The 16,548-nt window shown below is 43.0% G+C and overlaps 1 pseudogene across 1 annotated transcript in view; it reads left to right on the top strand.

Moving 5' to 3' along the window:
- LOC311246423 (zinc finger protein 516-like) overlaps nucleotides 1-16,548 on the top strand; it is a 91,468-nt pseudogene that overhangs the window by 52,095 nt on the left and 22,825 nt on the right. The window lies entirely within an intron of this gene.

Genomic DNA, 16,548 nt, shown 5'->3' with positions numbered 1-16,548 from the left:
AACACAAAAAGAGTGCAATCAATGGAGGCGTGTAAACCTGCCTTTGTGCTGCAATATGATTGGTCTATGATGATCTTCCTAGAAATCTTACCAGCTAACTGCCTGTGTCGATCAAAGCAGGTCAGACTCATTACAACTTCACCAAAACGGGAAGTGAAACTCAACACTGATAGGATGTAAACTAAACACTGTGACAGCAAAGAAAACAGAGAATATGGACTTTGCATGAAGTTGTAACCGATGGTCCAAATCATCTCACAGGTAGGAAATGTATTCAGCTTGGAGACTGTATATAGACCAACAATAGAAAACGCTATTTGGATGTAAATGTGAAAATAAACAAAAGTGAGCTGTTGTTGGATACCTTTAATATAACATCTTACCTACACAACCACTGCTCCCCATCTCATGTCCAGCTCTCTATGTCCAGTTCTCCCCTCACATTGTAGCCTCCATTCCTACGGTTTGAAATTGTCTTTCAAAGTAGCCTCTTCATAGGAAGTAAATTGGGCGATCAAATGCCATGCCTCAGTCTCAGCTGTGAGATGATTGGACCATCGGTTAAAGCGATTACGTGTTAGTTTCAGGTCATCTGCTGGCCGCAAGCGGTACTGTCTCGGTGCTTTCAATACATTTCCAATGAGCGTCTCTTCTGCTCTGTGCCTTTGTACGCATTCCTTATTTTTTTTACAGCTAATTATTTTTGGTGGTCTCGTTCGTTCAAGGTGTACTTCTGGTATCGCGAGAAGGCTGACTAAGCCGTGTCTCACCAGACCATTTGAGGTTAGAGTGCCGTGTTGAAATGCCGGTGGTCTCAATTTGGTTGGCTCCAGAACCTGATTAATTAATAGAAAATGCACATTGTCGCTTTAAGAGAAAAAACACATCTTTTAGAATGATATACTGTATATTAATGGAGAATATGAACCGTCAAGATTAATATCTCATCTAAGGTTGATGACAAATGGAGGACACCTATTAGCATGGGGTCATCCTTAATTAATATCTCATCTATGATGCTGAAGCACTGTCACCTCTCCTCCCTCCCGCCCTCTTCATCCTTCCTACTCTCATCTAGTTACTTCCTGGTGGGAGACAAGGAAACTATAAAAGAATGAAGGGTCATCATGTCAGAATACTAGCGTTCTATTGAAGCCTGTATTTAAAAACGAATTATTAAGCTATCTGAGGAAATATACATCAACCAATATACCCAACGTTAGCTAGTTAACAATGCAACAATTCAACTATTTGGATTCAGACATCCAAAGTAAAAACCTGTTTAAATTACTGCATTCAACTCAATGTTGGCCGAACTGAAAGTTTCCACACTTGGCACCAATGTGCGTTCACGCACTACACAATGACGTGATGACCCTTCCTTCTTTTATAGTTTCCTTGGTGGGAGAGAAGTGAGGACAGAAAGGAGCGGTAGTGAGGAAGGAAAGGAAATGAGCGGTAGTGAGGAAGGAAAGGAAAGGAGCGGTAGTGAGGAAGAAAAGGAAAGGAGCGGTAGTGAGGAAGGAAAGGAAAGGAGCGGTAGTGAGGAAGGAAAGGAATGGAGCGGTAGTGAGGAAGGAAAGGAATGGAGCGGTAGTGAGGATGGAAAGGAAAGGAGCGGTAGTGAGGAAGGAAAGGAGCGGTAGTGAGGAAGGAAATGAAAGGAGCGGTAGTGAGGAAGGAAATGAATGGAGCGGTAGTGAGGAAGGAAAGGAAAGGAGCGGTAGTGAGGAAGGAAATGAAAGGAGCGGTAGTGAGGAAGGAAATGAAAGGAGCGGTAGTGAGGAAGGAAAGGAGGTAAGGGCTAACTGGATGCAGCTTGTGGCTACACTGTCGATGTCAGAGGGCATTGTCTGAATCTGCCACTAGGGAGCACTATTCTCCTCTAATGGCCGTTAAACGTCTGTCCTCACAAGGGTGAGGGTCACATCAACCACCAAATGGCACTTGTATGTACTACAATAGGGTGGGGGAGGGGGGTATAATATACTTAATACACACTACCACAAATACCCACACTACAACCTCCACCACTACCAGCAGCACATCCACCACCACCAGCAGCACCGCCCGGAGTCTCTCTGCTCCGCGTTTCCAGGCAAAAGGCCAAACACATTTACAACACTTCAAGTGTGTCTGCGACACAAGAACGCCCTCTCCACTGTGAAATATGTAAATATTGCACTAATCAAAGGGTTCTGGAATCGCAAAATGCCACGGAAAGGTTATGACCCGGAGCCTGTGCTAATAGGGGAGTGGGGAGGGGGGGGGGGGAGAGAGAGAGAGAGAGAGGGCTGGTGGTGGAGGAGGTGATGGTAGAGGAGGAGTGACAGCAGCCTGAGGAGGACCTTCACACGTTGACCTCCTCCTCCTCCTGCGCTCCGCTGCTCTGACAGTAATGAATAGGAAGAGGCTGTTTATGCATATCAACTGTTATTTACTCTCTCTCTCCATCTATCTCTCTCTCTCTCCATCTCTCTCTCTCTCACTCTCTCTCTCTCACTCTCTCTCTCTCCCCCTCTCTCTCTCTCTCTCCCCGGCGCTGCAGCCACAGGAGAAGAAGGAGAGGCAGAAGGGATGAGAGCAGAGGGGTCTCAAAGACGTCACTGTTGAGACGATGCAGACAGAAGCAGAGAGGCCCTGAGAGGTCCAGCCAGGTTAATCTGACCATCACAATGAATTACATGATGTGCGTTTTTTTTTTTTTTTTACTAGGCTTTAGCTTACGTTTGTTTTAAACGTTGCATTGTTTTCACATGTTTGACTAGAACATGTATCAAAGCAAAGCAGGCTATTCTCTGTCCTTCACACCACAGTCAGGGCAGCTGAAACCCACCCAATTAAATCACCTCTTCAATCAATATCTGCATTTTTTAATAATCTTCTTACTGTCTTTCACTATTATGTACCTTATTATTATGTACTATGTTACTATCCTCATACTACTACCTATCATGCTAATATGTGGGGGCGACAGTGGCTCAGGAGGTAGAGCAGTCGGTGGGTAATCCAGAGGTTCCCAGTTCGATTCCTGCTCCTCCCAGGCAGCGTGTCGAAGTGTCCTTGAGCAAGACACTTAACCCCTAATTGCTCCCCATGTGCAGGTTGGCACCTTGCATGGTTGCCTCTGCCATCGGTGTGTGAGTAAAATGTGAGTAACAAATTGTAAAGCGCTTTGGATAAAAGCGCTATATAAATGCAGCCATTTACCATTTATATATGTCTATACAACTATGCACTCAGAGAGAGTGTAACACTCAAGTTCGACACTGCTAGATGAACAATACCACTTGCCCGTAGCTGTTGTATCCTTCCTGCTGACTTGTTGTACATAACTTGTAAGTTGCTTTGGATAAAAGCATCAGCTAAATGACTAAATGTAAATGTAAAAGAGAGTTCATTCTTGGTTTCTTGGTGGTCGCGGTGGCTGCATATTTTGTTTCCATTGTTGCCAACAAATACCCTGCGTTCTGTTGAAGAAACTATCGCAGGAATTTAAAGATGCGCTATGTAGATATTTTATACTTTAAGGGGACATGCATTATAAATGGCGTTTTTCTGTGTTTAGCATGGTTTTAGTAATACGGGTTAGTATCAATGGGTCTGTGTCTCTAATTACCATATTGACTCATCAGTCTAGTCTCGAGTTCACGAGATCCTCCCTCACTCAACTAAGCTGTTCTGATTTGACGGTTTTACTGACGTTAATATAGCACTGATTTGCATAACTAACGCCCCCTCTATGGTTGACAGCGACAGCAAACAAAGCGAGGCAGATAGTGTAACTCGACACTTCCTCAAACAGAGCGAGGCAGACAACGAGCGAGTGAGAGAGAGAGGGAGATCGAGAGATAGAGAGGGAGAGAGAGGGAGAGAGAGAGAGTGAGAGAGAGAGGGAGATAGAGAGATAGAGAGGGAGAGAGAGAGAGAGAGAGAGAGAGAGAGAGAGAGAGAGAGAGAGAGAGAGAGGAGCTTCTGTCGGGGAAACAAACCGTGCGCGGGGAAGCAGCAGTAGCACACACTCATTTACACACAACCTGGACCTCACAGGAAGCAGCAGTAGCACACACTCATTTACACACAACCTGGACCTCACAGGAAGCAGCAGTAGCACACACTCATTTACACACAACCTGGACCTCGTGGGGAAGCAGCAGTAGCACACACTCATTTACACACAACCTGGACCTCGTGGGGAAGCAGCAGTAGCACACACTCATTTACACACAACCTGGACCTCGTGGGGAAGCAGCAGTAGCACACACTCATTTACACACAACCTGGACCTCGTGGGGAAGCAGCAGTAGCACACACTCATTTACACAGTGCTTATGGGCGGAGCCAGGCCAACACAGCCTGAAATCCAAAGTGAGAAAAATTTGGCTTTTGAGTACTTGATTAGAAATATAAAACAATGATTATTTTTTAATAAAAGCTTACAGATGTGTTCAATAGACTCACAGGAATTGTGTAAAGTTGCCCAAATAGTGCTAGGAATAGCAATGCATGTCCCCTTTAACATTTTTGTGGGAATAACCTTGCAATTTACTGTAAGTTATCTTGACGACAGATTCCTCTTATATACAGCCCATTTTGTTATTTAGTTCTAGTATCTTCTGCTGTTTTGTCTACAAAAACTTTCAACTATCTCCACCGACAGAATCTGGGGAATGTTAACGCACATCGCAGTCATGTAATATCTTTTAAGCAGGATTAATTATTTTCCACATTGACGTGATTGGTCTTAAATAGCACAAACCTTAAAGCCAGAGGGTGGGGGGGGGGGGGGGGGGGGGGGTGGCTGAACGGAATTATTCAAGGGGACGACATTCTCGACAAGCTGAAGAAAATAACCTTGTGAACAATGAAGAAAGGCGTTTGTGTTTCCTAAGGCCGCGTGTCGCCGCCTCCGCTTCGTTCTCCATCACCCGCCTTGTGAGAATTAAGTTGGATCTTAAGTATGCAAATGAGAACCTATTCTCCGGCCCCCCCACCCGCCCTCCTATGAATCCCAGGACAGTCCGTGACATTTAACATCGCCTTCGCTAATTTGCGCTTAATAGCCAAAAAGTGATTAGAATTAACATTAATGACATTTGGTATGTGTCCCTTCTTCACATTCATTACCCCCTCTCTCTCTCCGCTCCTGATCCTAACGCGGCTAAACGCTGGTCCGCCTCTTATACAGCTTTAATGTTACCATTTTGGCAGAAATACTTTTTTTTTTTACTGTTCTCTCTTCTGCCTGCTTCTTTTGAAGAGGACAACAAGGATGAAGAGAAAGAAAATGACAAGAAAGAGGGAGAGAGAAAAAGAGGGAGAGAGAGGGAGAGAGAGAGAGAGAGAGAGAGCAGGGGGGATAAAGAAAGATGAAGAGAGAGAAAGAGAGGGAGAGACAGAGATGGGGAGGGTGTTATAAAGCCTTTAAGTTGAGAATCTATTCTATCGGTCGCACGCTCTTTACCAATTGACATCAGCATCGCAGGAGATTAAGAAAAGGGTCATCTAGTTTCTGGCTCTTTCTCTCTCTCTCTGTCCCTCTTTCTATCTCTCTTGTTTAAACAACCCCTGTCCAATACCCTTCATCTCCTCTGCTCCAGTAGCCTGAGCTCTCTGTACTGTCACTACAGTATTTTAACCATGAGACAGGGCCGCCCTGTGACGCCACTCTGTATATCTGAGCATGGGAGAGAGTATTACTCAATTACATACCGATTACAATTACGGTATGTACAACATAACACACTGCAGCATGGCGGCACAGTGGTTAACCCTTTCACTGCCACACGACAGAAGGTTAACCCTTTACTATCACACAACCGACGGGCGCCTTCTGTGTATTGTCGCAGTGAAAAGGGTTAACCGTTTGGTGGTGCGGCAGTGAAAGGGTTAATAATATCATACGATAATTATTCAGCCTGAGTCTGTGTGTTGTTGTTGTTGTTGTTGTTGTAGTAGTTGTTGTTGTTATTATTGTATGACATTGATTTTGTGTTTACTTAAAACTTGGAAATCAAATGACTGGATGAGTGAGAGGGTTGTTCTAGAATCAATGAGTCAGAGGGTTGCTGTGACTGGATGAGAGAGGGTTGCTGTGACTGGATGAGTGAGAGGGTTGGTGTGACTGGATGAGTGAGAGGGTTGGTGTGACTGGATGAGTGAGAGGGTTGCTGTGACTGGATGAGAGAGGGTTGCTGTGACTGGATGAGTGAGAGGGTTGCTGTGACTGGATGAGAGAGGGTTGCTGTGACTGGATGAGTGAGAGGGTTGGTGTGACTGGATGAGTGAGAGGGTTGGTGTGACTGGATGAGTGAGAGGGTTGCTGTGACTGGATGAGTGAGAGGGTTGCTGTGACTGGATGAGTGAGAGGGTTGCTGTGACTGGATGAGTGAGAGGGTTGCTGTGACTGGATGAGTGAGAGGGTTGCTGTGACTGGATGAGTGAGAGGGTTGGTGTGACTGGATGAGTGAGAGGGTTGCTGTGACTGGATGAGTGAGAGGGTTGCTGTGACTGGATGAGTGAGAGGGTTGCTGTGACTGGATGAGTGAGAGGGTTGTTCTAGAATGGATGAGTGAGAGGGTTGCTGTGACTGGATGAGTGAGAGGGTTGTTCTAGAATGGATGAGTGGGCGGGTTGCTCTAGAATGGATGAGTGAGAGGCAGGGAGAGAGAGAGAGAGAGAGAGAGAGAGAGAGAGAGAGATACGCCCCAGAGATCATCCTCCCTTCTTCCCTATAATCGCTCTAACTGGTCACCCCCCCCCCCCCAGGGGAGAGAGGTGGAGAGGAAACAGCAGGGGGGAGGGGTGAAGGGGAGGAGGTGGATGTGAGTGATGGAGGGAGGGAGGGAGGGAGGAAAGAGATGCAGGCGGAGAGAGAGAGAGGAGGATGAAAGCAGAGGTGGAGGTGAAGAGGAGGCTCAAAGGTGAGCAGGCAGCCGCTGTCAGCAGGGATGGAGGATATGGAGCCATCTGTTTGTCAGATAGACTTTACTCACTTCTTCCTTTTCAAGATGACATACCGGTGAATGTTCACGACTGAAATTCATAGAATATTATTGTAGGAAGTAACACCAGATCGATGCAAGATGAAAATATGTTGTTTTTGTGGAAGTCGTCAAAATACCAAGAAACAAAAATTATACATTTAGAATTCATGTCCACTCAGCTTTTATTGTACCACTGTGTTACTGCCCTGCGCCCAAGGATACAATAAAAGAAGGAAGGGTCGTCACGTCAGAATACCAGCACTATGCTCTGCTTGGTGCCAGACTTTGGTGCCAGTTCTATGGAAGCCTATGGGAGATGCATGGGGAAGCACACTAATACAATATGAAATTCTAAATATACAAGCTGTCTGAGGAAATATACTGTACATTTGATTTGATTTGATTTGATTTGATTTGATTTGATTTGATTTGATTTTGATTTGATTACGGATCCCCATTAGCTGGTGCCATGGCAACCAGCTAGTCTTCCTGGGGTCCACACAAAAAAACATACAAAAACAATTATTGCAAAACAGAATTATTAAAAGCCAGTACATACAATACACAATGAAACTAACAATTAAGATGGCTAAAATTACATGCAAGCAAAGAAACAGAAAACAAAAAAACAAAACAAAATACAAAATACAGTGTTAAATACAATTTAAGATTGTTTTTCAAATTGAATATTTTTAAGAATTGCTTTTAGAATGCTCATCAATGTTACTAAAACATCAATTTCACCATACCTTTAAAAAGAAAAGAAAAAACACACAAAGTAATCAGAAGAAGTTTTGGATAACATGGCTGCAGCTACACTCATGCATGACATATATTAATTTCCTTCCGGATTATGGCTCCTTTGAGTTTCTTTTTGAAACTGTCCTTGTTTTCCGTCCGTATAATATGTAATGAGATCCTATTCCAGTATGTTATGGCTCTATACATTGCAGTTTTCTTTAGAGCGTTGGTTCTAGGCAGAGGTAGGGTGAAGCGACTACTTGAAGCATGCCTGGTATTATGGTCATGTCTATCATTGGTGGATAAAAGCATATACAATTGAGTGGGTTTACCCAAGGTACAAATGTTCTTTAAAAACCTAATCAAACTGCATGCTAGTCTCTCCTCCACCCTCATCCACGACAGTCTAGCATGCATTCCCTCCACACTATTCCTTATAGAGCAGTGAAGAGTGAGTCGGGCAGCTCTATTTTGAGTGAGCTGGAGTTTACTAAGCTCTTGCTTTGACGCGCTAGACCAAATTGCTGGGCAGTAGTCAAGATGGGACAAGACTAAAGATTGTACTACCATTTTAATTGTTGTATTCGTTAGGAGGTAGGCATTTATTCTTATTATGGAGATGTTTCTACTCATCCTGGTAACCATGTTATTAATCTGGTAGACCAAAGTAGTGCCTCGTCAATAGTTACACCCAACAATTTGGCCTCCTTCACTTGTTCAATACCAGCGTCTTGTAATGAGAGACTCAGTCTATGCTCCGACCTTAAGGCATATTTAGAGCCGAGTATAAGACATTTTGTTTTTGCTACATTTAATTTTAGTCTGTTTTCAGTTATCCAATTCGAAATCATAAATAATACACTCTGAAGTATCTTATTCACTTGTTCTGTGCTCTCAGCGGATGCATATATAGTTGTATCATCAGCATAAATCGCTGTACCTGCACTTTCCAATACATAAGGCATATCATTTACAAATATAGAGTAAAGGAGGGGTCCAAGACAACTTCCTTGGGGAATACCACACTGGAGTGATACCATATTTGACATGGAACCATTAAATATAACACATTGTTGTCTATTAGACAAGTAGCTTCTCATCCATTCCATGGCAGTGTCTTCAAACCCATATGTGTGTAATTTCAATAATAATAGGTCATGATCTATGATGTCGAAAGCCGCACTGAAATCCAAGAGCACTGTAAGTAAGTAAGTAAGCAGTTCCTGTATATCCTACTTTGTATGCATGCTGGAAATCAGAATTAATGTTGTTTTCGTTGAAATACTTTTGAATCTGCTTGAACACAATTCCTTCCAATAACTTACCTATTACTGGTAAAATACTAATGGGCCTACTGTTTGAACCTGTAAATGGCTCTTTACAGTTCTTTGGTAGTGGAGTTAGTTTGGCTATTTTCCAAGGCTGAGGAAAGACCCTCTCTTCAAAACATAAATTAAATATATGTGATAGTGGCTTAGCCACAAATTTTGCAGACATTTGTAGCAGTTTTCCATTCAGATTATCGACACCGCAAGGGTTATCTGGTTTAAGTGCTAGGAGGAGCTTTTCAATATCATTTGGACTTGTGCTCCTGAATTTAAATCGGCATTTCTTGTCATACATCAAGCAATATATCAGACGTTACCTAGTTTACAATGCAACAAGAATAATAATAAGAAAAAAACAACACTAACACAAACAGGCCATTTTATATTTCATTTTATATTGCATGTCTGTTTCTTAATTCTGTATTTCTAATTTATTTCTTCTCAATTGTTTCAGATTTTATTAGTTTGCTTTGTAAATCACATTGTAACATCAGTGTGTAAGGGTGTTATTATTAGATTTATTATTAGTATTCAAATATTATTAAAGGCCTGATCAGTAATCCAAACTTGAACCCACCACTAAAATGTGAAATTAGGAATACACATTCTCTTCTCATTGTAGTTGATCCACAGAGCTCTTGATGCAGGGAGTAACAGACAGCAGGTTCTGTAAATATGAGTCAATTGTATTATCTGTATTTTGTGGCTGTAAAACGTTGGTAATGTGTGTAAACACTGTGAAACAGACCTGTGTTCAGATGGAACTACAATGGGTTGAGAAAGTAAAAAAAACAAAAACATATTTTCAAACTCCTGAAGAATGTGAATATCCAACATGTATCTGGTTTTAAAAATATATACGTTTGAGGCTTTAAAGGTGCTATATTATGTAGTGTTTTTTAATACACCCACAGAGCTTTTAGAAAGGTGTGAATTCACCAGGCACACACCGTTAGCTACTAGTAGTATTAGCTAGTCGACCAGTTTGGCTCCAGAGAGAGAGAAAGAGAGATAGGTCAGGTCCACGGCGGGTATATAATCATAGGTTGACTCACCATAACGCAGTATCAACGCGGCGGCGCCAATGGTAAAGTTGGCCCACGGTGTAATTTCTTCTTCTTCTTCTTCGAGTACTTTCCGGCAGACTGGACACCTTTCGGCGTATTGCTGCCTAACAGATTTATCTGCTCACAAGTTCTCTTCTCCTTCTTTTGAAAAGACATCCACTCGCCTCGCCTCGCTCCTCTGAATAGGTTAGCTAACGCTAGTTAGCCTTTAGCTAAGCTAGCTACTAGCCGACATCATCATGGCTATACCATGACAAGGCTCCGGCCATTTGTCCCGCTAGCGAGAGGCCTTTCGTCAACGTTCCTTGGTGACCGACCGACTGATAATGACCGACCTCTTTCTTCGTCTTGGCTGGCATAACTAAGCATAGTCAAAAGCTGCACGCGCGAAATAGTCAAACGCAGCTGACTCTTCTTCTTCTTCTTCTTCTTCCACGCCGGCGTACTACACATGATGTAAGTAAAACCACTCCCTTCGTTGAAACCAATAGTATGTCTGCTGCAGAACCCCAGAGGCTGAGCTCCAATAGTGAGTATGTCTGCAGGACTGCAGACCCAGGAACAAGTCAGACACATTCTACAAACGTGTCTAATGTGAAATATATAAGCATATAAGCAAAACTAGATTTTAGGTATGTGATGAAAAAGGGCCTCGCGGGAAGGGGGGCCTCGCAAAAAAATAAAAAAAAAATAAAAAAAAATAATAAAAAAAATTAATACATTTTTTTTTTTTTTTTGCGAGGCCCCCCTTCCCGCGAGGCCCTGTGCGACCGCACTGCTCGCACACCCCCTGAGGCGGCCCTGATAATAGGTATTATGTTTCATCATGAAGGCATCAAAGGGGGGGGGTCATATGATCGTTGCGATCGATTGACGTCATATAGTCCTTACCTTTGCTAGGAGGTATTCCAAAATGAATATTCCAATTGTCTGGTCACGATTTCCAGTATTGATGTCCATTGGGTCCCTGACATGAAATGGGACAAACTATGCATCAAGTGTGCTGGACGCGTTCCAAGTAGCTTGAATGAAGCATTTCACTTGCCCGGGTCCCATTCTCCGCCCGGACCATATAAAATGTAACACACAGTGTGAAATAAGGTTTCAAAGGGTAGGCGATACTGCCACCTAGCAGGATTCGGCCGGCATTGCAATCTCGAGGTCTCAGAATGAGTCCCAATGATACACAGAGGTCCGTGAGACTGTATAGAATATTAAAATCGAATAAAAGAAAAAACGATGAAAACCGCTGGCGAGATAACCAGAGAAATGTCGGGTCTGGCGCTGAAAGTGTTAAGAGAGGAGATGTAAAGCTATATTGAGAGGGTTTTTGGTTCTTACAACCACAAAGAAATATCTTTTCACGGATATCAAGGATCTTTAAAGAGGAAAGATGGAGAGATTTAATTGAAGAGAGAGAGAGAGAGAGAGAGAGAGAGAGAGAGAGAGAGAGAGAGAGAGAGAGAGAGAGAGAGAGAGAGAGGGGGGTGGTGTGAGGAGTGGGGGGTCGAGGGGGTTAAAAGGGTGCAGGAGGGGCTGAGGGTGCTCATGGGTAATGGCAGCAGTCTGACTCCTAACAGACAGGCCAATCTCCCGCCTGGACAGGCTCAAGAGAGACGTGTCAGTCTCCCCTCGGCACCTCCGGCTAGATGCGCCACCACACTGTTAAATGTGTATTGGCAAAGTGTCGTTGCCAATGCCATTAGCCAGCAGACTTAAATTCCCCTGTAATTTTCTATGGTCCGTAGTTATTGGCACCTCAGACGGGTTAAGTATTGGAGTCCAGGTTCAGGTTTAATGGATGGCTGGAGGTGGTGGAGGTGGGCTGCGTTATCACTCTTATAACCCTTTTTACCGAGACATGTAGTTACCAGGGAATAACCCAGGTCGGCTGTCAATATAAGTGGGTCGTCCTGTTGTTGACTGACCCAGGACTACGATCCAGGTCGAGGGCAGGGTCGGGACATGGATCAATACGATACCTGGATACGGCTTTGTGTTAAAGGGTTCACGGTCGACCCCTTTGAGAGACCATGCGCTCGCTTTGGGGTTTTGGTTACGGTGCGCTATAGAGTGACAAGCAATATAAAGAGTAGTTTTTATGGTTACGTTTGAATGAGGTTGTACTGTAACGTGGTGACTGTTAATGACTGAGTAATACTGTATGTACAAGCACACAGATGCACACACACACACACATTGACATACGCACACTCCAGAGGCAGAGTGTGGGAACACGGTTCGGGGAGAGATTCTCACACAAACACACTGTCGGTGATAAAACGTTATTACCCTCCTTCTCTGCCTTCCACCACCACAACCGTCATCAACCACCCCGATCCCCCCCCCCCGCCTCTCCTCGCTCTGCCTTTTACCCACCCACAGTCACACAGTCACACACACACACACACACACACACACACACACACACACACACACACACACACACACACACACACACACACACACACACACACACACACACACACACACACACACACACACACACACACACACACACACACACACACACACACACACACACTTGTCTGTGTGTATTCCAGTGATCATCCTTAAAGGTGCTATAGATAACATTCTGCCACTAGATGTCACACTAGAGCACCAGCATATCATTTAAACAATCAGGTGCATTTTTGGACCCGCAAACATCTGCACCTTTCTAAAAGCTTTGTGGATGTATTATTATTATTATTATTATTATTATTATTATTATTATTATTATTATTATTATTATTATTATTATTATTATTATTATTATTATTATTATTATTATTATTATTATTATTATTATTATTATTATTATTATTATTATTATTATTATTATTATTATTATTATTATTATAAAAAATAAATATTACTCTACATACAAATGTATAATCTATAGCACCTTTAACACTGGCCTATTTCCGCACCCTAGTTAGGGAACATTTTGAACATTAAAATGAATGAATAAATAATGAATCAAAATGTTTAGGTTAGGTTGGGGTTTGAGGTCTCCACTGAGGTTAACGTTAAGGTTAGTACCAGTGTTGCTGATTGGCCAGCTTCACCTACAGCTGCAGCTCATTACAACACGGGACAGGTGTTATGTTGGTGGAACACAGAGATGAAACAAAGGTTCAGAATAGGTCTGGGTGATATCGTCCCAATATCATATGACAATACTTTTCTTAGTTTTGATGGCATAATGGTATTTGTATTTTATTTTTTTATTCTTTTTTAAACAAACATATAAACAAACATGACAACACACGATAAGATATACAAGCATTAATTGTCAGGGCACATCCAATGAGATCACCTTTTGGTTAGTTGTTTTATATAAGATATACCCATAATACCTGTTATCTAAAAAAAAAAACCTACACACATATGCTCAGCTCGAACCCCCCCCTCCCGGACCCCACCTTGAGAAGTACCTCCACTATCCCTCGCACCTAACCAGACACTACCATTATAAGCTAGCTTTTATTCTCTCCACCACTTCTAACCACATTGACATTTTGGATTCATTGAGACCCAGAATTCTTGCTGTAGATATTTCATGGTAAATTACATCGAGATATGTAAGAAACCAAACTTTACGGCACATTTTTTCCGGTTGAAACCAGCGTGATGCGATCAGCTTTTTGGCTACTGTGATACCCGATAAAACCAATCTCTTTAGCTGTGGATTCACTGCAAACTCAAAAACATCATTCAACAGCAATACCGAGGGGTGTACAGGTATATTCCAAGATACGAGTTTTGATATTTGTTGGGTCACATCTTTCCAGAATGCCTTAACTGGTGAGCAGTCCCAATACATGTGCATAAATGTCCCTTCGTCCCCATTTGTACATTGGGTGCATTTGGAATCTTGTTTGAGCCCCATTCGGCACAGTCTTATAGGAGTCAAGTATGTCCTGTGAATATAGTTAAGATTGATTTGTTGATGATCCGGGTTCCTTGATGTAAGTCGGACATTTGCCCAGGCTCCTTGCCAATCAAAGTCATTTTCCAGGTCTGGTATATCCCTCCTCCAGACAGAGTCAAGTTGGAGGGTTTCATACGAGGACGTTAGTAATTGATGATAAAATTCTGAAACAAAACCTCTCGATGTCTCTCTTGAGTAGAATAATTTGTGGTATCTGTGGTGTTCAATTGGTCTGTCTAATGGAACACCGTGAGACTTCAAACATAGCTCTAACTGTTTGTGAAAAAGCCATGTGGACTTGGTGAGATTAAATTTTTTGCGTATTTCTTTATCACTACAAAAACCCTGTTTGTTAAAAACATCCCCTAATGAGTGTATGCCTTGCTCTTCCCATATAGGGAATCTTATAGGTCGTTTTCCAATTAAGAGAGCATTGTTATTGAATAAGGGAGTATGATTGTGCCATTCTTGTGGGTTAGGATTTTCTTTTTGTGATTCACGCCATATCCGGATCGCATGAGTAATTATGGGGCCAAATTTTCGTTCACAGTGCTTGATTGGTAGTTTAGTGTATGCTATGTCCTTCAGTCTATGTGGGGCTACTATGTTTTCTTCTATTTTTCTCCAAGATGCTAATGCTTGGGAGTCAAACCATGTTGTCAATGGACTTAATGAGTACGCCTTAAAATATAGGAAAAAATCTGGAAATGCCATGCCACCATCTGCTTTATTTCTCTGTGCGGTGGATCTTTTTATACGTGGTGGTTTGTTATTCCAAATAAATTTGTATGTGGAGGAGTGTAATCTTTTCCAGTAACCCTCTGGAGGGGGTAACGGTAGCATTGAACAGAAGAAGTTGATTTTAGGTAGTACATCCATCTTAACTATTGATATCCGTGCTTGTACTGTGTTCTTAAGTTTTGCCCATCTATCAAGGTCGTCTTTGATTTTGTTTTGGATTTTTGTGTAGTTGTGCTTCACCGTTTGTCTTATGGTAGGGAATATTTCCACTCCCAAGCATCTGAAATGTTTTACCATCGGTATCTGTCCTGGGAGGGTTGTATCTTTTTTTGCAGGGGTGTTAAGTGGAAGGAAAGCCGACTTCGGCCAATTTATCTTAAATCCCGATAAATCACCAAAGTCCTCAATCAACTTGAGCAGATGAGGCAATGTGGTGTTGGGGTTTTTCATGAACAATATTACATCGTCCGCATATAAACACATTTTTTGTTGTGTGCCCTTGATTACGATAGGTTCTATGGATTGGGATTGTCTTATATATTGTGCTAAAGGCTCTAATGATAGATTGAACAGTCCGGGACTAAGAGGACAACCCTGTCTGGCAGAGCGTGATACCGGAAATATTTCAGAGATGATTGTGCCTGTTGTAATCATGGCCGATGGGTCTTTGTATAATACTTTAATCATATCGATGAATCCTTTTCCTAACCCCATCCTTTCTAGCACTGCCCACAGATAGGCATAATGGTATTTGATGGTGTAGTTTGTCACCAGTTCCTGATGAACTGGGAAGCTTGGGGGGGGGGTGAGACATGGAGGGGATCCATGACGGTATAGCTTCATACAGAAGCAGCTCTGGTCTAGGACCAGCCTCGCACCACTCCCGCCTCCATCATCCCTTTATGGGGCCACAGGGATAGAACTGTCCCTGGGTCAGTCGTTAGCATTCAGTTTACTACCTGTCTGAATATCGAGATGACTTAGCGTAGGCACTTGATAGTAAGCAGTGGGTTTGAGTGTCTCCTCACTGAGAGATGAATACACAATAAGACACCAGGACGCGTGTATATTTTCCCTAACGGAGTTGCACTTCCGCGTTCGGTTTGCGCGATCTGATTGGCCACTGACTTTTTTTTTCAGCGCCAATCGCGTTACTCCTAACAATCGCACCAGCAGGCTGTTACCCTAACCCTAACCCTAACCTTAACCAACTAACCCTAACCCTAACCTTAACCCTAACCTTAACCAACTAACCCTAACCCTAACCTTAACCCTAACCTTAACCAACTTCGAAAGAGAGCGACTTCGAAAGAGTCGCCAAGCTTAACCAGTTTGTTAGGAGTAACGCGATTGGCGCTGAGAAAAACGTCAGTGGCCAATCAGATTGCGCAAACCGAACGCGGAAGTGCAACTCCGTTAGGGAAAATATACACGCCGCCAGGACCCTCAGATCTTCATCAGGTGACTCCAACGTTCTGGAGTGTTGTGGGATTTGTAGTTTTTTCAAGGTCTTCTTCATTGTTTCACATACCTGCTGCCGTTTTGCTACGGTAACTACAGAGTTGTCCTGCGGGAAATACAGGCCTCATCAGGATGAAGGTACACACACACACACACACACACACACACACACACACACACACACACACACACACACACACACACACACACACACACACACACGTGCACAAACACAGACACTCACACACAGACACGTGCACGCACACACGCTCACTGCCACACAAATA

Source organism: Notolepis coatsorum (assembly GCF_963971535.1).
Source record: "Notolepis coatsorum genome assembly, chromosome: 19".
NCBI lineage: Eukaryota > Metazoa > Chordata > Actinopteri > Aulopiformes > Paralepididae > Notolepis > Notolepis coatsorum.
This window is presented reverse-complemented; position numbering and strand designations above follow the sequence as displayed.